Here is a 9433-nt window from a genome sequence, read left to right as displayed (position 1 = left end):
CGGGCTTAAAACGTCATTAGTGTGTGGACGAGAGGCCCAAACGCAAAAGGAAAAACGTCTTTTGGCAAAATATCCAATTTGTGTGGACTAGGACATAACAGGTGAAAGATTGAAGGAGAGAAAACGGGGAGAAATGGTCAGATACTGGGAGGCACTGGAAAGGAGTGATGGCCCCTTCGCCGTGGATAAGGTTGTTTCTGACGCACACGGAGACACTGAGACCCACAGAAACATGTGCACACATACGTTCCCCTGACATGAAAAGGCAGCGGGACATTCGACCGTGAGCAGCCACCGGGGTCACATGCACAAACACAACTCCGAGAATAGACTCTAAACACTGGGGAAGAAAATAACCCGGTAACAGAGGATGTGGCGTGTGTGTGTGTGTGTGTGTGAGAGAGAGAGAGAAGGAGAGAGATGGCAAGAGAGGTTCGTGTTTTTCATTCTGTGTTCTCGTGTGTGTTTGTGTTAATGCATTTATTTGCAGGGTTAACTGGTCTTATAAAGAAACAATCCAGTTACTTTCTAACAGAGCTTCACTTTCATCCGTAGCTGTAATGAATCCCATCAGCTGTTTATTATCTATTAAACCCTTGTGTTATGTCTTTACTGTTGTTCCCACAGATTTCCCTCCGCGCTGAGGTTAACGCACAGCCGCACGTTGAACAGAAGGGGCGGGAGGAGAGTTGAGGCAGAGGTGAGCATGGTCCCAGTTTATGGTCTTGTTTGTATGTTGGGTTGTAAATAACCTTCTAACAGGCTTGAAGTGACAGCTGGTCCTGTGTGTCACGGTTGCTGCTGCTGCTGGAATCGAACCGTACAGTAAGACGTGGCTCCCAGCCCAGTCAATGAATCAGGCCCTGCGGTGGACAAGTACAACAATAACCATATATTACGTGGCTCTGAGTCAGGGTCCGTGAGGGGGAGAAAATCCACTAATAGCAGGGATTACTTAACGGACTCCTGGGACCATTGATACCAAATTACCGCTCCGGCACACATCATGGAAGTTTTGATTGCAGGGTTGGTCGGAGCCAACGGTCAGTAAATCGTGGTAGTATGAGGTGTTTAGAGTTTCAGTCTTGACCATCAATCTTGCAGACTTATTTGAGCTGCGTTTCAGTTTTGATCGTCAGCTCCACATTTAGGAAACAGACAATCAAGTAAAATCCCATCAGAGGTACCGAAGCCGCCACATCACGGGCAAACGTAGAAAGGAATCTCCAGTTCTAACTTCTCAAATGTGATGATATATTTTTTTTAATTATTTATTCTCTTCTATTCTCTGTAGATTCATTTAGAAAACCATCAGTTTTGATAATTAAAATCATTAGTTGCAACACTAATTTAGATGCTGGCGTCAATTTGTTGGGGCTTAAACTGATATGACTGGTCGAGATGTTGGGGCAGGAGAGGGGACGAGGAAGAACACGCTGCACCTCAAAGTCCTGATTTAGATGTGGTTTTGGGTGTGAGTGTGCGTGCGTGTGTGTGTATGTGTGTGTGTGCACATGGCGGCAAGATAAGGAGGGATGAGTCAGTGGTGGATCGGAACACGATGACTCTCCTCACCGTCTCCGTGACGATGGGCCATGGCGACAGGGGTTTGCGGTTAGAAACCCTAATCTGCTCCTCATATGACCCTCTGATGGACAGGGACAGCAGTCAACTCGCACGCGCGTGCACACACACACACACACACACACACACACACACACACACACACACACACACACACACACACACACACACACACACACACACACACACACACACACAGATAGATGGCCCTCAGACTAGTTAGTCTGGCCTCAGCGCTCCAGTCTAAACATGTTCTTATATGGCTTTCTGTAAAATCTGGAGATCTCGTCTCTTTGTCTCATTATATACACAAAGTCCCGCAGCCTACATGCAACTGTCCCGTGAGCACAAACACGTCTGAAAAGACGTCGTGTTTGGACATTTCCAACGACGTTAGAGGAGTGAGAATGGTTTTTTTTGGGTCTTCCCATGACATTGTAAAGATGTCTTTCAAATGTTGCTTTCAGACATTCAGACATTACATTTCCCCTTAGGGCCAGAATATGGCTTTTTAAAATGTAATTGTTGAGTGTAGTCTTGCTTTGGTTACTTGTGTAGATGTCTGTTATTGTAGTGATGTCTGTTACTTACGTTGATGTCTGTTATTGTAGTGATGTCTGGTATCTGGGGAATGTCTTTGACCAGCAATGAGTCTGGGATCTGATCCATGTCCTCCTTTTTGAGCTCAGAGTGATGTTCATTATCCAGCCTCAACCAACGCTGACGAGATAAAAATCATGTCAAGCCAGAAAACCAAAGGGTTACTGATAAATTTACACTTTTGTCACCCTGGGCAAGTGCCTCCTTTCATCAGAGAAGTCTTTGAGATTTTACATTGAAGCCGTGTAAAGCACAATCCATTTATGATTTATGATGTCTGTTGTAATTCACTGAGCTCAGGTTTCCTCCGCTACCACAAGAGCTAATTGTGCCCCAATAAAACACTGTAACTTGAAATAAACAGCCATCATCAGCAATTTAACTGAAAGTGGAGCTGCTTTATGTTTCAGGTTTGGCCAGTTCGTATCTCAGGATGGACCAGAAACACAGATGTGCTGCTTTTGGCTAAGAATGCCGCTGCTTTGTTAATTTTTTTCCAAATTACTCGTTGATGAGTCCCAGTAAACGCTGCTCCAGAGCACTGGTCACCAGTCTATTCAAAGTTAATTGATATTGAACGTATCGCTTGATGAAATCATACCAAATTCGAACCGCTACTTCCCTGGACCTTTAACTATACACACGTGAAGGTGATACGATGAACTGGCCTCAACATATGCGAGCCAAACACAGACAGAGATTTCTGGAATTAGCAGAAGGCACAAGTCAGATGAATCAGATCGGCTTCGTAAATTGTACAGTAGGTTTATATTGAGCTAAGTGTGTTGTGAGCAGCTGCAGGAGAAGAGGAATTTGAGCTCAGGACTGAGTTTTTAAGGATGATGTGGATCAGGGATCAAGAGAACAGACGTCCAGTGAGAACCACCGGCTGAAACCTGATTTGTGTGATGATTATTTCTTTTCTCACGACTTAGACAAACAAGTCTATGGATTTTTTCTTCCTGTTCAGTCTTACGTGGACTGAATATGTGATGAATTTGTTTCGAGAAGTGAATCGTCCTCCGTGATGATTCATGCTTTAGTTCACTGATTTCGAGCCTCGCTGCACAAAACACAAACAAAACCAAACTTCTCCTCTCGAGCTGATGTACTGGATGTGTGTGCACCCAGCTGCTGCCTGGTCGCTGTGGTTGGTGGAGGCTGGTTGCCTTTGGCGTCTGGGTTGTAGGTGGTAGCAGGAATGAACAGTTGAGTGACTGAAATCAGGTCAGCTGTCTATGCGCATCACAATAGATGTATTTGTGCATCCTTCGTCTTCTGTGCAAGCATGTGTGTGTTTTTGTGTGTGTCTGTGTCCTAATTGTGTGTCTCCGTAGAAGAACATGACCAGAATCATGACATCACCCAAAATGTGCTTTTTAAAAACAGGCATTGGGTCATAGTGAGCCACAGGCAAGGCAGGATGGACTGTGTGTGTGTGTGTGTGTGTGTGTGTGTGTGTGTGTGTGTGTGTGTGTGTGTGTGTGTGTGTGTGTGTGTGTGTGTGTGTGTGTGTGTGTGTGTGTGTGTGTGTGTGTGTGTGTGTGTGTGTGTGTGTGCACTGCAGGTTCGGATGTATTGAAGCCAATGCCAGCTTTCATTATCATCTCATGAGGCCGACAGTGTTGTGTACTTACAGCATGTTTTTTTGTGCTCACTGCACAGGAACAGCAGGATCTCTGAGTGTGTGTGTGTGTGTGTGTGCGTGTGCGTGTGCGCGTGCGTGCGTGTGTGTATGAGATCAAGACTGTGTGTGTTAGCCTTATAAGGCCAAGCTGTTTTGACCAGGAAATATTTAAGGATAAGAAAAGACGTGAGTCACTGTTTTCCCTCATCTGCTCAGAAGCACAAAAACATCCTCTTCGCTGCCCTCAACACAATACCTCAGGGGATGTATTGTGTTTTATACATGCAGGTGTGTGTGTGTGTGTGTGTGTGTGTGTGTGTGTGTGTGTGTGTGTGTGTGTGTGTGTGTGTGTGTGTGTGTGTGTGTGTGTGTGTGTGTGTGTGTGTGTGTGTGTGTGTGTGTGTGTGTGTGTGTGTGTGTGTGTGTCCATGTGGTCTGTAGTTACTGTTTAGTTCCTGACGAGTTGCTCAGCTATTCCCACAGTCCACCTTCCTGAGATATGAGAGGAGCGCCGGGGGGAACAGCTGTTACAGCGCTGTAGGTATAGATCTGTGGTGGAGCCCCTGTGCCGTCTCAGCCTGTAAAGTAGGAGCGTGTGGCCAGTTAAAGACGAGGAGGAAAGAATAAAGCAAAGAGAAAAGGGGGAAGAGGTAAAAAAAAAGCCAGAGAATAGAGAGGGAATTAAAAAGCAGAAGAAAGGCAGGAATAATGGATCGAGTGAGAGCGACGGAATGAGAGAGTTTTGCTGTTGAATCTGAACGAGGCCACAAGACTAATTAATTCCTTAATTACATAATTAGCAAGGAAGTTATGTTTTCAGGCCCTGTCCATTTGTGTGTTTGTCAGCAGGAGTACACAATAACTACTGAACGGATTTCCACGAAACTTGGTGGAAAGGATGGGTCATGGGTCACAGGCACTGTTGGGCCTTGGCGATGATATACTCTCCACTAAGTGCCATTCTGGTTTAATTATTTATTTGCTATATTGCCGACTTACCTGATTACAGTCAGACATGAGGAAGTATGTTATGTTAAATGTGGGGTTAGCCTAGCTTAGCTCGATTTCAGTCAGAGATACGTCAAGGAACTGCACAATCATAGAGTTACAGCTACAGCATTTGAGCATAAAATGTTTTTTTTAATAATCAGACAATACCAAAATGTTGCACAGACGGATGAGGTTGCTGCGCAATTATGGAGAAATTCGTTTTTAAATCAGGTCAGAAGATTAATTTTGTTTATCAATAGATGACCACTTCTCTAAACAATGTGAGTTGACCTGTGGCGTACCCCAGGAATCAGTTTTAGGACCACTGCTTTTTTAATTTATGCATGCGTCCTCTGGGCAGTGTCTTCTGGAGGCTGGAGTTTGTTTCCCGGTTGGAGAAAGTAATAGAAAACACATTAATCAGCTGCTGCCATAACATAAAGATGAATATGAACCATACCAATATAAATCACTGAGCTCTTTGTCCTGTGTTTCTCTCTTTGTTTACAGTGAAAATGCCTTCACATGCGTTTCATAAAACCCTCCCTATAGGCCGAGACCTGCCTGCGTGTACCTCATTCAACCCTGACTGCTGTTCTGACCTATAAAGGGCGGGGCCATTAATGTAGTGTGTACTCGATCAAACTGCAGACGTGATTTCATCATGAACAGCTGTCTGTGTGTATATAATGTGTGTTTGTGAGTGTGTGTGTGTGTGTGTGTGTGTGTCTCTGGAGTCCAGTGATTTGTGCTCTCAGCAGCCTGGGTCTCATCCAGACAATAAGTTTGGCAGACATAACCAGAGATCCCCCAAGTCTCTGCCAGACCCAAACACACACACTCACCCCCTCACGCCTGAACATACTCAGTCTTTCAGTTTTCATAACCGACATTAACTTCTTCTCTCCTCTCCCTGTCTTTAAGATCCCACTTTATATTATGGTGTTAGTGTGCATGTATGTGAGGGAAAACCCATTGGGCTCATTCATTTTACCTGTGGTCTATGAAATTAAACCTTATGTAAGAAAACGCATCAGCTGCAAACTTTCTAAACGCGTTGCCCCTCCATCGATCTGCAGATGTGCTCTGTCCATAAACCTACGATGATGCTTATTTACGTTACATATATTACTTTTTACTCGAGGGCTTACGAACCTCAGTTGTGTCTCGTGCACTTTCCACTGCCTGTGTTTTGGCTCATGTGCAGATGTCTGGTTTGCAGCGCAGCTCTCTGCTTCTCGCTTAGTGAGACCTGCCAGGGCTTTTCTTTGTAATCCAGACCCCGAAAACTCCAGCCCTTCTCCTCAAGATAGACTCATGACCTTGTGCATCTGGCACTATCAACAGAAAGCTCCTTTTTAAATGAGTTGTACCTCAGGCTTTACTTCATTAGACATCAGACAGAGGGAAACGAGAGGGAAGAAGAAAGGGTTTGTGTTTGTTGGATTCAAATCTGGTTTAATGCCAATTCATATTTAAAAATCCATTGAAATTCACTGATGTATCTGCTGAATTTCTCTTTTTGTTGCGGATCTTTTCATTCGCACAAGTAGGACAATTGTTTCTCCTCTTCCTGTTTTGGACAGTCTGACTGCCAGCTTGGCCATTTTCCTCCTTATTTCTCACTCCGACTTTCTCTGCAGCTGCAGCTGACACACAGAATGATTATAATCGAAGTGTGGCCCGTGAAGGCTTGACAAGGACAGAGCTGTTTGCCAGAGCATCCCTCTCTCTGTCTCTCTGTCTCTCTGTCTCTCTGTCTCCCTGCCAGCTCGACAGATGATTGATACCGAGCTGATGGACAAATTCTGCAGCAGAATAAGTTTGATTTTATTTTCAAGAGACTGTGAATGTGTAGTGTGCGTGTGTGTGCGTGTGTGTGTGTGTGTGTGTGTGTGTGTGTGTGTCAGAGTAAATAATTAATGCAGCGATTACAGAAAGAAGCAGAGAAGTGGGTCAGAACTGCAGTTAGTTCATAGTAAAGAGCAGAGTGTGAGAAAAATGTGAGCGACTGAAATGATTAGAGAAGGAAATGACGAGAGAAGAAAGAAAATGGTTTAAAACTGACATTGTAAACAAGGGATGAAAAGCATTTGTTGATACTCTGCATTTCATTTCCACCAGACTGTGTGTGTGTGTGTGTTTCCGTGTGTGTGTGTGTGTGTTCTCAGAGGAGAGTAATGTTGCATAAAGCCCAGTAATCCCTCTTTTGTAGCTACTGTTGTCCCTCATTGTAGGGCAGCAGTCAATTCACAGAGCTGCTGTGGTCTCTCTCTCGTCTCTGTTTAGTATGTGTATGGCATCGCAGAGCTTTATGTTCTCGCTGTGTGATCTCTGAAGTTGTGCATCAAGCTCTGTGTATGTGTGTTTGTGCATATACAGTGACTGGGTTTAGACCTGTTCCACACTAAGGGGGATATGTTTGGGGTTACTGTTCGAACCCTCTTCTTCACAAAGACCCACTTCCCCTGGGAGGCCCCCCTGGCCCCTTGATGTGTTCCCTATTGACATGCACATGCATGCACTTCCATGCGGCATAAGTTGCACAAAGTACACAAGCGCTGTCTCTGTGCACAATTGCAGATGCACACACAGACACACTCATGCACATGAACCGACATACTTTTAATGGTTGGTTTGGAAGTTGTGACAGAGGTGGCCTCCGGTGATTAACTGCTTCCTGGTGAAGGTCAGGTTGAAGGCGAGATTTTTTTTTAGACTGGAGGGAGGGAGGGGAGGAGGGAGGGGAGGAGAGGCAAAGGAAGAGGGAGACATTGAGAGGATGGGAAGGTTAGAGGCGAATAAGGAGGTTGTCAGTTATCTCATCTACTCTGACAAAATAACTCAGTAACACAATCAACCAATCTACCTTCCCCTCTCTCCTCTTGTTTAGTTGATTGAGCACAAATAGAGGAATACAAACTTGACAATAAATAGATACAAATAGAGGAAGCAAAGGATTAAGCACACAGATGGTGCCCGGAATTCACCGTCAAGGAAGGTTTGGTCAATGGTTCGGTTCAATGGCTAAATTCAAAGCTTAGAAAATAAAAGCATTTCAAATGGAAATTCTTGAATTGGAGTTAATACGTCATTTTTGCCAAGACCTCGTAAAAATAAACCAACATTTTTCGTGTCCAGAGACATTCCAGATTTGGGCTTAAAGCTTTGGCTCGTTGAAATGAAAGCTGATACCTGCTCCGTTCTCATCTGACTCGTCCATAAAACACGTCCGGAGGAGAGAGAAAACAAAACGGAGCTTCGCTGAATCAGGACAGAGCCTGAAAACACACCTCAGAATGTGTCTGTGTGTGTCTGTGTGTGTAGGTTGTTGAGCATTATAAACACCAGTGGAGTTTGTTTACATGCTCAGTATCACTGTGGGAAGCTGTCGTTTACTATGATATATACACAGATACTAAGTGCGTGTGTGTGCTGCAGGGAGAAAGAAGTGTGTGTGTGTGTGTGTCTGTAATTGTTATCCTATTCTATTTCAAACTATCTGTTGAGATTTCAAGTGCAGCTTATACCAGGAAGTGTGATTTCCTGCTCAAGAGACTGATTCAGCAGCATCCAGCTGTTATGTGTGTTTCCGTGTGTTGGTATTTGTGTGTGTTTGTGTGGATGTGTGTGTGTGTGTGTGTGTGTGTAGAGACAGCAGAGAGAAAGCGAGATGAGGTGTCCGCCTGTTGTTTCCACACAAACTCCTAATAGATGTTTTTCCAGGTGTCACAAACCCCTCTCCCCACCTTTCCAGCTGCTCTCCCTCCACCCACCAATCATCCCCCCCCACCCTCTCTGTAGTTGCTCTTTTTCACACGTTTAAGTCTAAAACTCCGGCTCCGTAATTCTCCGGCGATCCCTGCTCAGATCATATATCTCTTAGCTCTTATCCCAAGTTTTAATAACCTCAGTGTTGTTCTTTCTATTCCAGTGGTTATTGTGAGGATCCTGCATCCCACAGCTTTGCAGTCCTGAACTTATATAAGATTAAGTTGGAGGTGGTTGTTGCTATAGCAGCGTCGTCTCAACCAATATTAAACTTAATGTTTATATGAATACAGTATGAATGGGCATGAATGCGTAGGATACAGCCATGAGGAATGTGCTGCTTTTATGATGGAGGAAGGAAAAAAGCAAAACACAGAAAAAAGAAACTGGTAACAAAGACACAAGAGCATCTTAAACTAACTGATAGAGGGAGAGAGATATAGAGAACGAGAGTGAAACATAAATGAGAAAGATCGATACAGGAAAAAAAGAATGAGAGAACTCCCATGTTGAATTCTTTCTCTTTTTTGTCTGTTTCAGTTTTTTTTTATAGTAGAATAGACTCATAGACAGGATTTGTGTCGGAGCATTGGACAGAAAGGTGAAAGCAACAGGTGTTTTCTCTTTCCACAACACCTGCCTTTTATTTTCACTGAGTCATGATTTCTCAGCAAGGTTTTTAGACGACTCTTTGTAGATCTGCTGTGATGAAAGAGGGAGTCACGTCCTTTTCCTGCTCAGCCTCTTTAACCCTTCACTCTTCTTCTATCTCCTGCTTTTTATTTTGAACATGCGTCATGTTGTATTTGAGGTTGATGTGAAAGGAAAGGAATTCTTTGATGACAAAGCTACATATCATCA

At 44.1% G+C, this 9433-nt stretch overlaps 1 protein-coding gene across 1 annotated transcript in view; it reads left to right on the top strand.

Annotated features, from left to right (window-relative positions):
- ppp2r3a (protein phosphatase 2, regulatory subunit B'', alpha) overlaps window positions 1-9433 on the top strand; it is a 53408-nt gene that overhangs the window by 21090 nt on the left and 22885 nt on the right. Inside the window, exon 2 of the mRNA XM_034577123.1 lies at window positions 628-700. The gene's annotated coding sequence lies outside the window, so the exon portion shown is untranslated. The remainder of the gene's footprint in view (window positions 1-627; window positions 701-9433) is intronic.

The sequence above is a fragment of the Hippoglossus hippoglossus genome, chromosome 22 (genome assembly GCF_009819705.1).
Source record: "Hippoglossus hippoglossus isolate fHipHip1 chromosome 22, fHipHip1.pri, whole genome shotgun sequence".
In the NCBI taxonomy this organism is placed as follows: domain Eukaryota; kingdom Metazoa; phylum Chordata; class Actinopteri; order Pleuronectiformes; family Pleuronectidae; genus Hippoglossus; species Hippoglossus hippoglossus.
This window is presented reverse-complemented; position numbering and strand designations above follow the sequence as displayed.